Source organism: Amblyomma maculatum, chromosome 3, assembly GCF_055883805.1.
Source record: "Amblyomma maculatum isolate TAMU_Amacu chromosome 3, ASM5588380v1, whole genome shotgun sequence".
NCBI classification, from domain to species: domain Eukaryota; kingdom Metazoa; phylum Arthropoda; class Arachnida; order Ixodida; family Ixodidae; genus Amblyomma; species Amblyomma maculatum.
This window is the reverse complement of record NC_139346.1, coordinates 45,844,441-45,853,737: the sequence shown is the minus strand read 5'-3', so window position 1 is coordinate 45,853,737 and position 9,297 is coordinate 45,844,441. Positions and strand designations below refer to the sequence as shown.

The window sequence follows — 9,297 nt, the reverse complement described above, 5'->3', positions numbered from 1 at the left end:
TTCAAATAGGAGTGGCCATATAAATTCAAATTGTCGCTCATGAGCAACCAGTAGATATTCACAAAACAAGGGCATGGTTCACAAAAAGATAATATTTATTGCAATTGTTACTATAGACGGCAGTTGTTACTAGCCAGCGCTGAGGGCACACACAGCAGCAGTTAGCGGGGCAGTGGCAGGGTTGGTCAGGGCAGGGCGGGCTCTCGGGAAGTGGAAGGGGCCAGGGAGCTGGAGGGCACACTCATAGGCGTAGTGAGGGGGCTGACCCTGCAGTTGCATTCACAGGTGGCATGCCTGGTTCGTCAGGGGAGGTTTCAGCATGACGCCTTTTTCTTCCACCCCCCCCCCCCCCTGTCACAGGAACCAGGCAGCCACCTGCGAATAAATGCGTGTGCCTCCAAATCGTCCACCCCAACTTTTTCGCAAATGGCACCTGCACAAAAACAATGAGGAAACAAAATTTACAACACTATTACGAGGCATATAAAATCACGCGCATTATTTTAAAAAGATGTAGAAAATTCCAGGATTCATGTACCGAAATTTATGGTCAATGAGAAACACTATACTGATGAGTTCCAGATTAGTTTCAGCTGCCTTGGGTTTATTAGGATGAAAGACGCACATACATTGCATAGCATGTGCCCTGTTGCATTTTGATTGCCTCCACAGCAATACGGTTGAGACAGCCAGTGTTTCATCCCACACTAGGTATTAGTGCTTGATTTTCGGCTGTCTCCGCATATGACTGGCGCGCTAGTTTTTTGCCGCTCCTACGCTTTCTGCGATGTGCAAACAATTTATACTAAATATCGTTACCAAGAGAATGTTCGGCGACCATTTGCATTTTTTTTTAAATGGCTAGATATAATATACACCAGCGATCTAAGCCCACGACTGCTGCACTGGCCGCTGGTTAGCTGATATACGCTTTTGACTGGTTTTGTGGGTAGATCACTTAAACGGGAGCTCACTTAAACGGGTAGCTCACAGGTGCATCATTTTTACACATATACTGCTTGTCCAAGCAAATTTGATCCAAGGGATAAAAAAAAAACATTTCGGAGGCAGGCAAAGGAAACCAGATATATATTGCTGGAAGCTACCTTGAGCGCCACAGAAAAGGTTTTGTTTGGAATCCTTATTGACATTATTTACCTAAATTACTGATTAATGACTTACACAATAAATGGTGTTGCTTCTTTGAAGAGTACCGGCACAATCCACGTTTGATTATTTGTGATAAAGAACCCTCACGTCTGCATTTTGAACGCCAGATACAATAGGAAACCACGAAAATACAGAAATCTGATTCCCGGACAATACAATTGAGGACTTGGCTTGGCTCGACAGCCCTGTGTAGCGTTAGACCTACAAGCTGCCTATGGTTTCTTCGTCCGCGCCAGCACATCGTCCAACAAGACTGTATTTGTATTTTGCAGCTGAAAAATACTGTTAAACTCATTTATATCCTTACCGCTTTGTAGTCATTATCCGCATTGCAAAGTTCGGCGCGCTCATTGTAACTCGAGCCTTCATGTGCGCCAAAGGGCCGACGCGAAGCAACCATCGCCAGCATATCACCCTTACTCATGCATGGGGCTAGCAATCATAGCGGCAGGTTGTTTTGTCCGCTCAAAATCATGTTGTGAGCAGCACAGTTGAGGTGCGCGAATGGGCTGGTAACGGTTTCGTTATCTACATAACCCGGAATTTATCTGCAGCTGGAAAAAAAAGGTACACATGAGGTTTCTAACCGCAAATATTGAAACAGGGGTTTTCGAACGTGCTCACCGACTCTGTAAGTCCTATTTATTGTCTAAAGTGAATATTTAGTACTTGACGCGAATAACCTCACTTCCCCACGTACAAAATAAAAATTTTCTGCGCTGTCCTAAGTGGCTGCCAGCAATGCACCACCGGTTTCCATCGTCTGTTTCTAATGGTTTATTTATAACCCTTTGCTCAAGCTATGGGGCGCAGCAGGTGTAATGTAGCTTGAATAAAACCGGAAAGAGATCATATATATGGGTAGATTTGTAAGGTTTACAGATTTCACTTACAAATTCTACAGGAATCGCGTCACTGCGGCCTTCCTTTAAATCTGACACGTAATAGCGCTGTATTCGTGGCTAAATTAAAGTACTCAACGCATTAATTCAGCTTAGCAAATGCAGCTGTAACAGAAAGTGAGGGCTGGCGACACCTAAGGTGTGCCTAGCTTTCAAATTTTCTTAGATGGCACAACCGTTCGAAATATGGAATATTAAAAAAAGCCCTTGATATTGGCTTTCTCACAGCGTATTATGGGTGCCTTAGATAAGAAACATAATCGAGGTCCCATGGCCATCTTTCGTTTCCAATGAAATTCATATATGTGGTGGGCAAATATCTAGACACAAAAGAATTAACCTTAGTTTTTCAAGATACGCGTAGTTTCCTCGAAAAAAAAACAATTGTATGGTGTATCTCTAGAGGTAGAAAACGCTGTTTTTGCCATTTCAAAATGTTGCAAGTTTGGATACCATGATTTTGTCATCTGCTCTTTTTTCCTCACTAAATATATGCAGGTTTTATATTTACAAACACTATTAGAAACCTATTTTGTTTTTGCAGTTGTGTTATTAAAAAAATCGCAAACTTTTCTTCAGGAGCGATACACTGCAAAAATATTCATTTTTAACCTTATGTACTGGCATATGATGCATTAGGTTGGTTGCACTAAATATGTTTTCACTTCCTGACGCATGTTCTTAATTCCAGGCAGTATCCGGAGCTCCAGACCACTAGGTGTGTTCTCCACAGCGCATCAAAATTGGTCAGAATTCGAAAACAGCAGTAAAGGGCAAATTTGCTGCAATTAAAAAAAGATCGTCTTCGATTTTCATTCAAATCCCTCTCAAAAATCTTCAGTACCTCAAAAATATCACCGACTAAAAAGTGTTGCGTTATACTGTTTAAAAATATAACATTAAATATTAAACCGAGTGCTTGTGCTGATAATGGCCAAACTCAGCCTGCATTCTTGCAAGATCCAATAATATCTTGGCACAGAAACTATTTCCCTACATTATCTAGGTTCCATTCTTTATTTCTGAAAAAATTTGAAGCTCTCGATTTGTGTGTGTATCTGCATATTATTTTGAAATTGGACAAAAGTAAGAAAATGGTAAAATAAGGAAAACTGATTAGAATTGAAGAAACGGCCGCAACATCAATTTTTATCAAAATCTGTGGAAACAATGCAAAGTACTTTGTTTATTTTGAGTCAGTAAATATATTGAATTCTGCAAAATGTAATATTCGCAGTATAAAAATGCTTGTTTTTGTTCTATAGATGTGCTTATATGGCTCCCCCTTATGGAATAGGCATCAAAACTTCAATTTAGTATTTGCTGAATTTAGTTACATTTTACCTTAAGTAAAATTTAAAACATTGTCAGCGCTTATACACCGTTTTTCTGCTTCTGGGACAAATACTTAACATAGCTTAACATGGTATTAATTCACTATTTCTGTCAATTTCATGGCAGAACGCAAGTGAAGGCCGAACTTTTTCTCTGTCCTGCATTCTTTTTTATTGCTAGGTGCAATAGTATTCAATCTAGGTTATTAATATATTATTCCATTTCTCAGCTTTGACCGCCACTAACTTTTGAAGATGATTTTTCAATGTGTAATTTTTATAATTACAATCATAAGCAAATCGCTTTCCAGCATAATACTTTTGGTGGCGTTACAGAGAACACACATAGGAGCTTAGAGCTCCAAATTCTGCCTTAAATTAACAATATGACCTGCGTAATAAACACAGAATATTTTAGTGCAAACAACGCAACGCGTCACGCCAGTATGTAAGGTTGAACATTAACATTTTTGTAGCGCGTTGTTCTTGAAGCAAAGTTTGCGATTTTTTACTAAATCAACTGCATCAATGACACACTTTTAATACTTCTTATAGAAGTAAACGTTACCCAAATGCGGTGAGTAAAAAACAGTGGATGACAAAATTTTACGCAACCAGCCGGCCTCCAAACGTGCAACTTTTTGAAACGACAAAAACGGCGTTTTCCAGCTTTAGTGATAGGCGTTTTTTTTTTTTTTTTTTTCGAGAATACTACGCCGCATCTGGCAAATCTAAGGGTCATTCCTTTGTGTCGAGACATTAGCCCACGACATATGAAAATTTAATTAAAAAAATGGTCATGGCACCACCATTACTGTTCCTGTCCGAAGACATCCATATTTGTTTTCATTTCGTCTCTTCAACAGGCTGGTTTAGCCAATGCGGTGAATAAAAATATCATCACATATATTAAAGATTTTCGCGCTATATGTTATACCTAAAGCTACCTATATTGTCACAACTGTCATACATTATTTGTAGCTGAAACATCACAAAAGGGATTCGATTGCAAATTGTTCGCTAGTTAAATAGACGTACGAGATGACACGCGTATACTTTGTAGAATACAATTTAGGAAAGAGCAGATACAAACTACAGGCGAATAATGCTATGATATGGAGCATATGTATTACTCCGGTTAACAGTAAAAAAATCAACTTTTAACATATTAATATATTCGACAAACTATTGCATGCTCACATAGGAACACAATTAATGAGCTCATCCACGCATCTAATGTCTTTGGGCATTAGATGTGTGGATGACTTCGTTTTATTCCAATTCGTGCGTCACTCAAAATAATTGAACGAGAAAAAAGTTAATGTCTACACAATTTTCAGTGAGTATACCACAAATTATACTAAGGTGCTTCATATATGTCACATCACCTAGCAAGTGAAATGGGATAACAGAAGTAATCAGACTCTAACCCTGATCAGCATTTCGCTTTTGCGCCATCTTTGTAAGTTTTTAGGCAGGCTTTTCCACTGATTATCCTCTTCTTTATACCCACAAGACACAAACCTTCTGGGGGTACCGAACTGTTGGTTTTCGCACCAGTGATACAACTTATTCGATCCATTTATACGTAGAAAACACTCTCGATGCGCACCTAAAAAAAATGAAAGCATGTATGTGTAGGCGAAATCATTCACCGGCGATTTAATAATATGATTTGAACAATAAAATCAAAGGATCACACTCGAAGTAACAAAAAAGTGGTGGAGAGATAGGAATTGAAGCAATCAAAGGCGGTTGCTTTCTGCAAAAAGCCAATAGCAAGAGGTCCACCGTCTATAAGAATAGGCAATAAAAATAAGGCATATTTAAAGGTGCATGCAGCAGTTACAGTGATGCAGTGCTACCTTTTTTTAGGCAGGCTTTTCCGCTGATTTTCTTCTTCTTTATTGTCCTTCCAACCACAGGACACATATCTTCTGGGGGTTGTCGGTTTTCGCACCAGTGATACAACTCAATCGATCCATTTCTACGTAGAAAACGCTCCCGATGCGCATCTAAAAAAATGAAAGCATGTATGTGCAGGCTAAATCATTCACACATGATAAAACAATATGATTTGAACAATGAAATCAAATGATCACACCCAGAGCAACAAGAAAGTGGTGGAGAGATAGAAATTGAAGCAATGAAAGACGGTTGCTTACTGAACAAAGCCTATAGCAAGAGGTCCTGCGTCTATAAGAATAGGCAATAAATTAAGGCACGTTTATAGGTGCATGCAGCAGTTAAAGTGATGCAGTGTTACCTTTCTGTTTCACTGCAGTGATTGGTATAAATATTACAGCAATTGCTAGGCATCTCAGGTAACCCCATTGAAAACTTCATCCAAGGTACCGAGGAGCAGTGGCGTGTTATTTGCAGCTGTTAACGGAAAGACAGGCTATCCTATGAGTGCATGCGCATTTCCTCCTTTTTGTATACTTGAATAAAAGCGACTGAACAGTGAGTGTTGTAAGAGGTGCAGCGTCCCTAGGAATGGGGAACAAAATTAAGTTTTAGTAAACAGAGGTACAAAAAGAAGCAAATATGCCTGCAATAATAGCATGATGGCCTACCTTTTGATCAACAGCTGTAAACAACCTGTCACTGCCAGTCGGTTCTTTAGATAGGCTTATCAATGCCAGAGCTTAAAGCTAAGAGCAATATGAGTAATGTTTATGGTGGTCACGGTCGTAAACAATTCTAGCGGAACACTCCATTACTGTAACTATTCAACCGTCCATTTATACATATCATTCATTAAAGAACCATGCACATCATATTAAGTTGCTCTTTTCTACTCCCAAATGATTTCCTATAGAATTAGAATACGTGGATCGCTGCTTCGGTTTCAACATTCTTGCACGATGGTTATGGCGTGCACTTCATGCATACGGTACGGTACGTGAGGTACAAAGAGCTGTAATTGCCGAACAGGCGGACCTGACGGCCTGTCCCATTTCGCCTGAAAGTGCGCGCCGTGATCGAGCGCTTCGCGAGCAATATTTCGGACGATATGGTTGCCTCATACCGGCCGTCAATGTTTTGTACAATGTGTCCCGCGTGCACGTTGTTTACTTTGCAGTGACAGGGACGCAGTGCACACACGGCTGATGTGCCTTTGTGCTTGTATTGTTATTTTCCCCCGCCTTCGAAGCGCGTCTGCGAAATCGCTCTCCTATTGTCGCCGCTTTCTGATAACGCCCTCACCTGAAGGGGCGGGCTCAGAAGGGGGGCGTCGATTAAGAAAATTTTGAAAAGGGGCTCACTTGCGCTGTTCACGGCTTTCAATTCCTCAATATGATATTAACCATTATAAAAGTGGAGGTTCATTATGACTTAATTATAGCCTAATCATCAAGCGGCATCACGCACATGTCTGCCCCACTGTAAAATTCGCTTGCACGGACGGCACGAACAGTTTTCAAAACTTCGTCTGTACATCTGAAAACAAAAAACTGCCCTTAACTCTTAACAAAAACCAAAAACTGTGTGAACATGGCTTCCTGCGCGCAGAAGAGAGGCTGTCCAAAATATATGTACAAAGCCGGGCGCATAGTATCTGGTTACTAATTGATTGCGGCGCGCTGCACAGTAAAAAAACTGCGCAAATGGCTGCCTGCAGTGTTCTGTCACGTGTTGGTGGCATACACACCTGTTACGCACGGCTCCTCTATTTTCGGCGCAAATGCTATTCATATCGCAGCCAGCAAATAAGTTCACGCACTTGCTTGCATGTAACCCGGACGAAAATTCGCTTAGTTCTTGAAGTCATGCTTCGCGCAGTTGTTTCGAGGAGAATAAGGAAAGAGAACATTTGGGACTGGTAGGAGATTATATAGAACCAATTATGAAGCAATGGCATGCTGCAAAGATATATACTCACGGTCTAAGATGACGGCGTTCACTGAGTCCGACAATGCCGATGGTATCCCGCCGTTGCTGTAATCCGTACTCCAGCGACATTTCACAGCTCAGCTATTCACTGATATGTAGCAAGCACCAACCGGAGCACATGGACATGTATAGGCGCAAGAGAAAATTATGCACGAACAATGAAAAAGAAAATTAATGAGGGAAGAAATTAAAGAAAGGTTTAAGAAACTGTCACAAGTCTTGTAGCGTCTCCAACAAGCTCTGAAATGAACGCTTCGGGAGGAGGCCGCACAGCAGCGCAGCTGGGGATGCTGTCTGTTGCGTCTTGCACGTAGACGCGTAGGCGAGGGGGAACAACGACCCGCTCAACCAGCGCGTGATTCCCGCCGCGGTGTTGTGTTCGCAAGGGCTGCGCGTGGGAACAAAGGACCAACGACCCTCTCAACATTCCATTCCTCCTTTACCCAGCCCTCTTCTGCTTGCACCGGCCAGCCGTGACTTCGGACCGTGCCGATGAGCGGCCGCCAGCGCGCACCGCTCGAGTCGAGTTCTAATAAATACTTTTGTTTTGTGTGTTCGCAAACGCATTGTTTCTTCAAGCCACCACGGACAAACATTTTCTAAAAAAATAGAAAGCCTCCCCAGCTACCATCCACATTCTTGCGTAAATCCATACAGCTGGTGCATCGACAAATGCGCGCGTCCCCTCCCTTTCGCCACCTATGATCGAACAAAGGATGGTCGTTCGACCTTTTATATTTACTTCAAAATATTATATACTGTTGCGTGATGACTGATTAATAATGTCAAAGAGGCGGAGTTCCGAGCTTCTCTTCTATTCTGGCCAACTTTGGTTATAGATTATACAAATTATGCTCAAGTTAGCTAGCTGAAAATTATCCGACTAAATATATACATGCTTTTATTTGTATTCAGTTAATGTTCGCTTTTCGGGTATGAGTAGATGTTTTTATAAAAATTCTCAACATCGGCCCAGGAAACGAAAAGTTTCCTAATTTGCAGGCCTTTATTTCAGAAAAGGTTCATGGTAGAGCAGCAATAATTCCACAATATGTTCTCAGCATAATTATCCGCAAACAGCAAAAGCTCATATTTTTATGACATTTGGATACAGAGATACGATCGCGCTAATTTACAGAAAACAGCGAACATTGAAAATTTTTAGGAAAACAAAAACAGTTTTCACATTGTTTAAACTTTTTCCACCTATTCTACACTACCTCAGCTTTCAAAACCATTAAAACACCTTGCATAATTTTGTTGCGCAAGTAATTATGGCCACATCGATAAAGCCTTTGTCCAATTATAGCGCACCGCGCTGTTCTGAACATTCTACGGAATTTGTGAATTGTTCAAGGTTTTTAAATTTTGGCATATAATTTTGTAACAGGGAGAAATATATTTACAAAAGAGGATTAAAGATATATACATTGAGGAACAGCCAAGGAGCCAGGCTACGAGGGCCCCCCGTTCGACGCACTTCTTTTTCTTAATCTTCCACAAACGAGCGCGCCACTTCGTCGTCAACATTCTCCAGCTGTAACAATATTTCTTCGCTCATGTTTTGTCTCGACTTCGCAAATCGACGGTGACAGACACAGCAATGAATGATTCAGAATCAATTTTGTGCGCGTCGAGGTCCTGATACGCTGTGGCATCAGGCAATACACAGACGTTTTTCGCAATCACCTTCACCTTAACGCGGATTGCACAAAAAGACGATAACGTTCAATGAGCAAGCAACGTATTCCAAATCATTTTAGTAGAATGAAAGAATTGGAAAGGGCATGGAAAACTGCCTCATTAAAACAGTGTTTCTAGGCTGCATTCGTTTTTTCGAATGACTCGACAGCGCACATTATTTTCATTCCTGTACAGTCTTTTTTTATTCCTTTGCCACCGCCTAGCGCGGTTGGAATGGTCAAACTCGAAAATAATAGGCGGAAAAAACTATTTTTTTGTTTATTGGCGATATATATGTTGTGCGCCATATA

The 9,297-nt window shown here is 40.9% G+C and overlaps 1 long non-coding RNA gene across 1 annotated transcript; it reads right to left on the bottom strand.

Annotated features, from left to right (window-relative positions):
- Window positions 1-344: 344 nt before the first annotated feature.
- LOC146194682 (uncharacterized) lies at window positions 345-7,674 on the bottom strand. Its single transcript, XR_014705464.1, has 3 exons — window positions 7,293-7,674; window positions 5,272-5,421; window positions 345-433 (listed from the first exon to the last, which is right to left on the bottom strand). It is a non-coding gene; the product is annotated as an uncharacterized LOC146194682 (long non-coding RNA).
- Window positions 7,675-9,297: the final 1,623 nt, after the last annotated feature.